General features: G+C 50.8%; 1 long non-coding RNA gene across 2 annotated transcripts; it reads right to left on the reverse strand.

Moving 5' to 3' along the window:
- Nucleotides 1–546: 546 nt before the first annotated feature.
- Nucleotides 547–9,253, reverse strand: LOC121108437. 2 transcript variants are annotated; one of them, XR_005842945.1, is made up of 5 exons: nucleotides 9,225–9,253; nucleotides 8,389–8,552; nucleotides 8,089–8,301; nucleotides 7,144–7,346; nucleotides 547–605 (listed from the first exon to the last, which is right to left on the reverse strand). It is a non-coding gene; the product is annotated as an uncharacterized LOC121108437 (long non-coding RNA). The 2 variants fall into 2 exon arrangements; XR_005842946.1 differs by lacking the exons at nucleotides 547–605; nucleotides 7,144–7,346 and adding an exon at nucleotides 7,929–7,988.
- Nucleotides 9,254–9,680: the final 427 nt, after the last annotated feature.

The following is a 9,680-nucleotide window of genomic DNA, read 5'->3' on the forward strand; positions in this document are numbered from 1 at the left end:
GCAAACAGCACCGTATTGGGAAAGCAGCACGTCCAAATCAGCCCCCTTGCCCTGCTCTACCCGCTCAGCCCAACACAGAAATCAAACACACAAACTCTCTTGCTTTGGCTCACGGCAGCCATCAAGCTCATGCTTTTGTGACACTGAGAACTCCATCTCCACCTACTCCGTGTCTCGCTCACCACAAGCTCGGCTGGGAGCTGTCGCTCAGCCTGACACCACAGCTGGAAAAGAAACGTACATAAGCAGATGCTCTCATCCACACGTGCAAATCTGGGGGTGAGGAATAAAAGGCTCACTGGGCCATGGGCAAAGCAGGGAGCAGATGATAGGCAGGAAACAGGAAGGAGTTCAAGACCAGCTCTCCTACACCAAAGACAGGGAGAGCTGAGTCAGCACCACGGGAGGACTTACGACAAAGCTTGAGAGCTTACAGAGACCTGAGATTTCCAAAGGAGGCCGCCAGGGTAACTCTCACCAGTCTTTTGCAGGGCTCTCACGGATGCTTGCGATGCTGACTTCCACTGCCTATGGCATCTGTAGAAAGCCCAGGTGACAAATGCTCACTCTGTCTGGGTAACGCTTCCGTGCTTCCATGGTTATCACTGAAACAAAAGGAAAAAAATAAAAAGCATGCAACCCTATGAAATTTGCCTCTCTACTGCTGCTCTCAGCGTGACATTCAAGTCTGTCTTCCACACAGCTCCATCTGAGTGCCAAAAAGAAACACGTACAGAGATGCTTAGAAGATTCTTTGTGCAGATACAAATGCAGGGTGCATGCGTATTCTCTACAGCAAGAAACATTAATTTCTCAAGCAGTAGTATGAAAGGTCAATGAAAAGGAAATAGATGATGAACCCCTTTCATAGAGGAAGTCCTTGCTAAGCCTCTCCCCATCAAAAAGGAAGCCTCCGGGCATTGTTAGCAGCAGTTCCCAGAACATCTTGCACCACAAAATGCAGCACACTCCTTTTTTTCCACAGGCCCCTCATTTCTCTCATCGGCATCAGATTCACTCCACTTCAAATACACGCATCAGAACAGCCCTTCAGTTTGGCTGAGGTAGGAACCCACTGCTGGGATGTCCCCCACTCCCGTTCCCCACTATGTCCAGCACTGGGGGAAAGTGGGGAAAGGAAGAGCAACTGCCATCACCTACCCAGACATCCACAGGGCCTTCCATACAGTCTCACATCACAGGGAGAAGCGGGAGAGCTCTCGTGGCACAAAGAGTGCACTTTGGCCACAAGAACCCCAGGCAACGCTACAGGCTTGGGGCAGAGTGGCTGGAAGACTGTGGAGAGGAAATGGACCTGGGGGCGTTGATTGACGCTAGACTGAACACTGCCAGCAGTGTGCCCAGGCGGCCAAAAAGGCCAATGGCATCCGGGCTTGTATCAGAAATTGTGTGGCCAGCAGGAATAGGGAAGTAATTGTCCCCCTGTACTCAGCACTGGTGAGGCCGCACCTCGAGTACTGTGCCCAGTTTTGGGCCCCTCACTCTAAGAAAGACATCCAGGCCCTGGAGCGTGTCCAGAGGAGGGCAACAAAGCTGGTGAGGGCTCTGGAGCACAGGCCTTATGAGGAGCGGCTGAAGGAGCTGGGATTGCTCAGTCTGGAGAAGAGGAGGCTCAGGAGAGACCTTATTGCTCTCCATAACTACCTGAAGGGAGGCTGTAGTGAGCTGGGGGCCAGCCTCTTCTCTCGGGTGACTAGTGATAGGACTAGAGGGAATGGCCTCAAGCTGCGCCAGGGAAGATTCAGGCTGGACGTTAGGAAATTCTACTTGTCTGAAAGGGTGGCCCAGCACTGGAATGGGCTGCCATTCCAGAGAGGTGGTGGAGTCATCAAACCTGGTGGTGTTCAACGAGCGTTTGGATGTTGTGTTGAGGGACATGGTTTAGGGGGAACCATTGGTGAAGGGCGAACGGTTGGACTGGATGATCCTGTGGGTCTTTTCCAACCTTAGCGATTCTAGGATTCTAGGAAAGCTCGGAGAAGGCTGGAGAAATCAAGGTTGCCTCTAAGGTGCTGCTTTCAAACAGCATGAGTTGTTGGGCATGAGACGGGAAAGACAAGGTTCCAGTTCCAAAGGCTTCCAATCCCCGTGGATCTGGCTGTCTGCAAAGACAACAGCTGCCTGCTTTCCAGCAGGGTGATGCTCACCCAGCAAAGCACTCACCCAGCAGATGCCTTTCCTACAGTCACAGCATCAGCAACGTTGGAAAAGACCTCTGAGATCATCCAGTCCAAACACCCACCTACCACCAATATTTCCTTCCCACTAAGCCACGTCCCTCACTACAACATCCAGTGTCCCTTGAACACCCGCAGGGACAGGAACTCTATCACCTCCCTGGGCAGCCCGCTCCAGCGGCTGACTACCCACTGGGAGAAGTTCTTCTTCACATCCAACCTCAATCTCCCCTCATGCAACCTGAGGCCATTCCCTCTAGTCCTAGCACTAGTTCCATGCGAGAAGAGGAACACCCCCACCTCCACATAACCTCTTGTCCGTCACGTAACTGGACAGAGGGAGAAGGTCTTCCCTGTGCCTCCTCTTCTCCACACTAAGGAATCCCACTTCCCCCAGCCGCTCCCCATCACACTTGAGCTCTACACCCCTCACAGCTTCATTGCGCTTCTCTGGACACACTGCAGGCTTTCAGGGTCCCCCTTGTAGACAGGGGCCCAGAACTGAACACACTACTCAAGGAGAGGACTCACCAGTGCTTAGTACAGTACAGTGGCGATGATCACTTCCCTGCTCCTGCTGCCTCCGGCCCTTTGCAGTGCACTTCCACTCTAAACCGTTCCTTCTGCGCTACCGCTCGGATCCTCCCTTAGGGCTGGAGCTCAAGAGGTCAACACAACACAAAGAACACAACGTGCAACTGGAAGGCATGTCTCAAAGCCTGAAGAGTGAGAACGGGACCCTGCATTTAGAGACTCTGAGAAGGGCCTCACAGGATGCCTTGGGAAGGGGACCTGCAAGTCGGACGCAAGGGAAGAGCAACAGAAACTTCCCTAAAGAAGTTACAGAAATCTTCACTAAGGTATGCTTAGCTGTGTGGCTATCGGGGATGCCTGGTAGAGCCAAAATGCAGCCCTAAGTTTAAAGCAAGAGCTACGGCTAGCCCACTCAGGGTAAAGCCTCATATCCCTTGGAGGATATGCAACTGGAGAAGGAGAAAAGAAACCATAGATGACTTGTGGATTTCGGATTACTAATTGAATGTGAATCCAAATTCAATACTCCAATCTTGCCGATGAAAACTTGGATAGCAAGTGCTATAGTTTAGTACAAGATTGGAGGGCAAGTAATAGAACTGTTGAATGTATTCACTCTGTGGCGGCAAATCCATACACTTTAGTAACTAAGTTAGGGAATGAGTAGGTGGAGTTTGCCTTCTGCATGCAACACAGCTACGGACTGTTGGTAAAGCCCCTTCATGAAGTAAGTAAGAGATGGCCAGAGTGCTTGAGGGCGGTGGCTGCACCAGTGCTCAACATTCAAGAACCTGGTAAATTTACGCTAGGCCAAAGAATAACAGTTTTAATATCTGATGCAGTGTCTACTGTATTGGAGGTAAAAAGGGGCATTGGCTCTCACCCCCAGAGGGTCCTGAAATACCAGGCCATCCTGGTACAGCAGGATGATGCAGAAATAACTGTAACTAATATTGTCAACCCAGCATCTTTCCTTAGCGGAACTCCTGGAGAACCAGTATTTCATGACTGCTTTGAAACAACTGCGGCTATGGACCTTTGCCAGTCGGACCCGAAAGATGAATCCTTAGAAGATGCAGAAGACACCTGGTTTACTGATGCAAGCAGGTTGGTGAGACAAGGAAACCGTAAGGCAGGATATGCAGGAACTGCTACTGACAAGGTCACCGAAACACAACCATGACCTGGGGGGACTGTCTCTAGGAAGCCTGAAATAAGTGCCTTGACAAGAGCCTGACATAGACGCACAGATGCTAATTGTGGAGATGGGATGCTACATGCTCATAGGACCAGCTGAAGAGAGCAAGGATTGCTCACGCACAAGGAAAAACAGCCTGATGTAAATCAACAAAGAGCGTGGCTATCATCCATTGTCAAGGACATCAGAAAGGGAACACCGTACCGGAAAGTGGAGAGAAGATGGTGGATCAGGGGGCAGAGCAGGTCGTTGAAGAGGGCTTTAATTCCAGACCGTCAACTGAAAATTGCTGAACCTGAGTCAAAACCTGTAAAATGTTTTAAAGTGGATAGCAATCTAATTAATGATTTAGAAGGAAGAGAGCAGGCTGACAGATGGACATGTTGTTTTGCCCTTTGGTATTTTATAGAAATTGGTTCTAAGGGAGGATAAGAAAATGTATTGGGCAAACGGACATTACAAAGTACAGATCCTAGTACCAGGAAATGGGTTCAAGTGGGCCTATTGGGAAAGATAACCTTCCAGGGCAACAGTGACAAAGTGACTTCCTGAAACCCCCAAGAAAAGGGGGGGATCGCTGGATGTTGGCACTAACTGATAGCTTTTGGGGATGGCCAGAGGTATTTCCCTGGAGGACTCCTAAGGCTGCGGAAGTAACGAAAATGCTGTTACATGCTGTTAATTCCAAGGTTCGGGGCTCCTGTAGCAATCTCAGCAGATCGAGGCCCACATTTTTGCCAAGGTGGTCCAACAAAGAAGCACATGACTGGGAACTGATTGGCAATTGCACACACCTTATAGACCGCAGTCGAGCGGACAGGTGGAAAAAACGAATCACCTGATCAAATTACAGATAGGAAAACTTGGCCAAGAGGCTGGGATTCCCTGGCCGCAGGCACTGCCTTTGGCACTTCTGAGAATTCAGACTAAACCCCGAACCAAGGAAGGATGAAGCCCACCTGGGATTCTTTATGGGCAACCTTATCCTGTACAAAAGGAAATCTCTATGTAGGTGGGGGAGGAGGTGTTCAGAGATGGTCAGCTTGGTGACGCAGTTATTGAACAAACAGGATTCGGTGCCAGGGCACGAGGCCTAGACGCTCCAGTGCACCATGTATTGCCAGGAGACCATGTTTATGTTCAATCTCCCTCCGATGTACCTCTGGAACGTTCCTGGAACCTCCATGAAGGACCCTACCGACTTCTCCTGACCACCCACACCACGGCCAAGGTAGAGGGACTTACACTGTGGATACGTCATACCCGCCTGAAGAAAGCACCAGGACCACAGCGAACAGCACAAGAGAGCAGACCACTGAAAATCAGGATCCAAAAGCATGTATAAGATTTTGATAATAGTCAGTATGATTGCAGCAGTAATCACAGCTTGGCAAGAGAAAAGCTACTTAAAAATAACTGATAAAATTGGCCAGGCTCTCAACAAATCTTGTTGGATATGCACTGCCTTCCCTAGAGGGGAGGGAAAAGTGCCCCTTTATGGGATAGTGGCACTAAATTGGACCATTCCAGATTGGGTAGAGCACAGAAAGTGTAAGTTTGGGATAGAAGACAAGTCACAAAAAGGCAGTAAGTTTGATGTACTAGTTATTAACTTTACTAGATATATCTTTGTAGGCAGAAAAACTGATGGAAATTCTGGGGCAGTATCAGGGATCAGTGAAGCTGGAAGGTGGAACCAAGGTGGGGGGTGTGATCCTAGAATCGATAAGGAGTCACACTGGCTCTCAGATAAGAACGTACTCGGAATTGTAGAGATGGGAGCATCGTTCACTCTTCAGGAAAAGATGGCCAGGCCATGTCAGTTACCTCATGGATACCACATGGTGGTTATGTGGGGATGCTCAGGCACGGAAAGCAGTACCTTTAAATTGGACAGGGACTTGCACAACAGGATACTTAATAGCCCAGACCATGGTGCTTGAGGAGATCCCTCGGGGACTCCTGAGAATCCCTTGAATTAGAACTAAGCATACATACAACCCCCTAGCTATATATAACAAGGGATACGACAGCTTTCTGAGAGCTCTTATCCTGGCTCTTGGAGTTACCCAGCTAGAAAAGGCTATAGTAAATATCTCCGCAACTCTGGAAATTGTGGAGGATGCCACAACAGATGTATTATGGGCAATCCAAAAAGAGGTATCCTCCTTATCCAAAGTTTATCCAAAGTAGTACTCCAAAATAGGATGGAATTAGAACTAATAACAGCCAAGGAAGGAGGGGTATGTACAGTAATAAATCAGAGTTGCTGTGCTTACATAATAAGGATTTCAGAACTGAAACAGATTTAAGGAAAATTTGGGAACAGACGAAAGTCCTGCATAGGACAAGTCAGGATGACACCAACTGGAAGGAAGATTTATGGAACCTGCTTACTAGCTGGCTACCAAATCTAGGATAGTTAAAGCAGCTCTTCCTAGTTTGTATCATCTTGGTACTGATTGTAGGTTTTACCTGTGTGATGATAAAGTGCTCTGCCTGCCTGTGCCAAAATACGAGAAAATGCAAGATATGGAAAAACCATGAGCTAAGGCAAAAGGTGGAAAGTGGGACCTATTTTGGGACACATAGAACAGATTAGAGAATCTAGCAGGTAGAAGTCCTGCTAGATTATAGAAAAAAGGGGAACTGAAGGGCAAAATCAGGTCCCTGCAGTATAGAAAGAAGGGCTTTATAGCAAGAAAAGAGAAAGAAACATCACGAAGTAGACATAAGCGGCAAATAGAGATAGTTCATGTAGAAAGTATTAGAAAACAAGGGATTCCAAGCACTATCACAGGCACTAGGTCCAAAATAACAAGGAGAATGAAGGCCATAAAGATAAGGACTGGAGAACAGCTCGAAAACATTTGGCAGGGAGCTGATTAGATGTCTGAAGTGCAAGCTGAAACCAGTTCGGGGGATGCCCCCCCTTCAGGCTCAGAAGTTTGCAGTGAGGAAGACTATGAGCCTTCGCGAGGAAAACTACGAGCCTTCATCATCACGACCTACAACACACGGGCAAGAAGGGGAGGGACTGTATGCTAATGGGCTCTCAGGAGTGTAATGAATATGTATCCGAATTCCTGTCAACTACTGATAATGTATTAGTTTGACCTATATCTATAGCACAATTTCTTCCAACAGTGTGCAAGTTAGGTGGAACGATCCCCCTTGCACAAGGGTGTATGCGTGTCACCAAGAAACACATACCTGCTCTATATCGTTACTGGCTATAGAGTCTGATTTCCACGTCAGATGAGCTGAGAAGGCGGGAGGGGGCCTCACATCACACCAGAAGTATCCATTTCACTTGCAGCTCCATGGAGAGAACAACACCAACTAACAGGCCTGAATGAATTCGCTCACAGGATGAACAACGAGTTTGTTCTTCATTAAAAAGCACACAGAGATTCCTAAACCAAAAAGAGAATGGCAGCACTTCAGATCGGCCAAACAGGTTCCTGTTCCTATGACTCATCCTCTTACCCCAACTTGCCTCCCCTCATCCCCTTCCCCTACTCCTCCGTGATGTCCATTGGCTTCAAGTCCGGTCGCAAACACATACGACTCCTTTCACACGACTCCAGCACAAAGGATGTCACACTTGTTCCATACACTCAAACGGACCAAGCAGTGCTATCACACTCAACACATGCAGAAGCAGTCAAACCCTGAGCACGTACGTCCCCTCCTGCACTACTGGAGCCCACAGCTCACCTTCACGCCTCCGGGGATTTCTGCTCTTTTACACTGACGCAGCCTCGCTACAGCTCCATGGCTGTCACACAAGGCCTGCAGGACCTCTTGCTCCGCAAACCCCGTCAGCAGGCATTGCTTCATGAGGTTCACCACTTGCCCTCCTGAGCAAAAACAAGCACTGAGAACCACAGCAAAGCACACTGGATTCCACCTGGCCTGCTCCCCCACAAGCCTCACTCCTGCCACACACATACCCTGCTCTGCAGACTCAGCCCCAAAGCCTGGCTGGGCATCAGCACATGCATCATTCTTCAAACGCCCCAGCCCAGCAGCAAGGGAATCAAGCGTTGCAACAGCTGAAACAAAAATGCTCGGGGACATTCCTGCTAGCGCTGAACGTGAACAGATCTACCACTGAGCAACAGCACATGGGACAAACAGCAGAAAACAACCAACCTCAAGAACTAACTCGTTTCCGCTTGGTCCAGATATTTTTATGCTCCCTCCCACGGCCCAGGCCAAGCTTGCTGAGCTGCTCCTCCTTTGTGCAGGACGACAACGGTGCCCATGGCATGTGGTGGCAATGCACAGCATGCCTTTTACTTGCTTTTCCTCTCTCCGTCCTCCATCACCAAACAGCACCTCCAATCTCTCCCGGCTAAAAAATCACTTGGGGAAAAAAAGAACTGGCAACCTTACTTTTCAAATTACAACTTGATGCTTTAAAGCAGAAGCTCACCTAGCAAGGACACCTACCTTACACAAGCTCAACCTACACGGAAAAGTTATTCCTCTGCCTCTGCACACACGGCACGCTTTTTCAGCTGCAATAGTCAGCCCAGTTCTCAGCACAGCTTTACCATCCACAGAAAGCCAGTTCACCGCCACCATCTTTTTCTCTCTTCTGAAACACTCTACTGCTGCAAGAAGCAACGATTACAATCACAGAATCCCAGAACTGAAGGGGCTGGAAGGGACCTCTGGAGATCATTGAGTCCAACCCCTCCCCCCGCAAAACAGGCTCCATACAACAGGCTGTACTGTAGGCATCCAGCTGGGTTTGGAGTATCTCCAGAGAAGGACAATCCACAACCTCCCTGGGCAGCCTGACTATATACCCCCCCGCCCATAACCTCCCCACAGCCACCTATAGCCCCAAATCCTCCGATGGCTCACCACAGCCCCAGATCACCCCTTGAGTACACCTCAGCTCCTTATAGACCCATACGCCTTAACAGTCCCTGCACAGCCCCCTACAGTAGCCCTATATCCCCCTATAGCCTCCCCGCAGCTCCCAGTAGCCACAGGCCCACCTTAGCCCCGGTTCTGCGGGGGTGCAATAGGTCTGGGGGCACCAGGAGCAGCGCTGGAGGGGTTGGGGGGGGCTGGCGGTGTCCCACAGCCCGGATGCTGGCAGCAGCACTCTGGTGCCAGGGGACCCGAGGCTGTCCCAAACCCACGGCCCATCCCACAGCCCTCATCCCAATCCCACAGCCCAACCCCACGGCAGTTCCACGGGGGAGGGGAGGGCAGTGTGCTTGGGGGGCCGCGCAGGGCCCCTCTCCCTCTCCCGCTCCCGTTCTCCCGCACACCTCCGGCGGAGCTGTCCTCAGCACTCGCTCCCGTTGTGCCGCGGCTTCCGGCTCGCTGCTGCCCGGACAGCTCCGGCTGACGCCGCGCTCTCCTGCGGGGCGGCCAGGGCTGCCGGTGCGGCGCTTCGCTGACGAGAGCCGCGCCTGACACTGCCGGCTCACAACGGCGGAGCTCCCGCGCACGGCAGCTCAGCCAATGGGAGCCGGCGAAGCTGCCGCTGACCAATGAGACGCCGGGGGAGGGACAGAGCTGCCGCTGACCAATGAGAGCCCGGGGAAAGGACAGAGCTGCCGCTGACCAATGAGACGCCCGGGGGAGGGACAGAGATGCTGCTGACCAATGAGAGCCCGGGGGAGGGACGGGCAGATGCTCACGGGGAGCTCCTCCTGCCGCTGCTGGATGCTGATGCTGACAGGGCTGCAGATGCTCTGCAGGGCCAGCTCGTAGCTGGGAGC

Source organism: Gallus gallus, chromosome Z, assembly GCF_016699485.2.
Source record: "Gallus gallus isolate bGalGal1 chromosome Z, bGalGal1.mat.broiler.GRCg7b, whole genome shotgun sequence".
In the NCBI taxonomy this organism is placed as follows: Eukaryota; Metazoa; Chordata; class Aves; order Galliformes; family Phasianidae; genus Gallus; species Gallus gallus.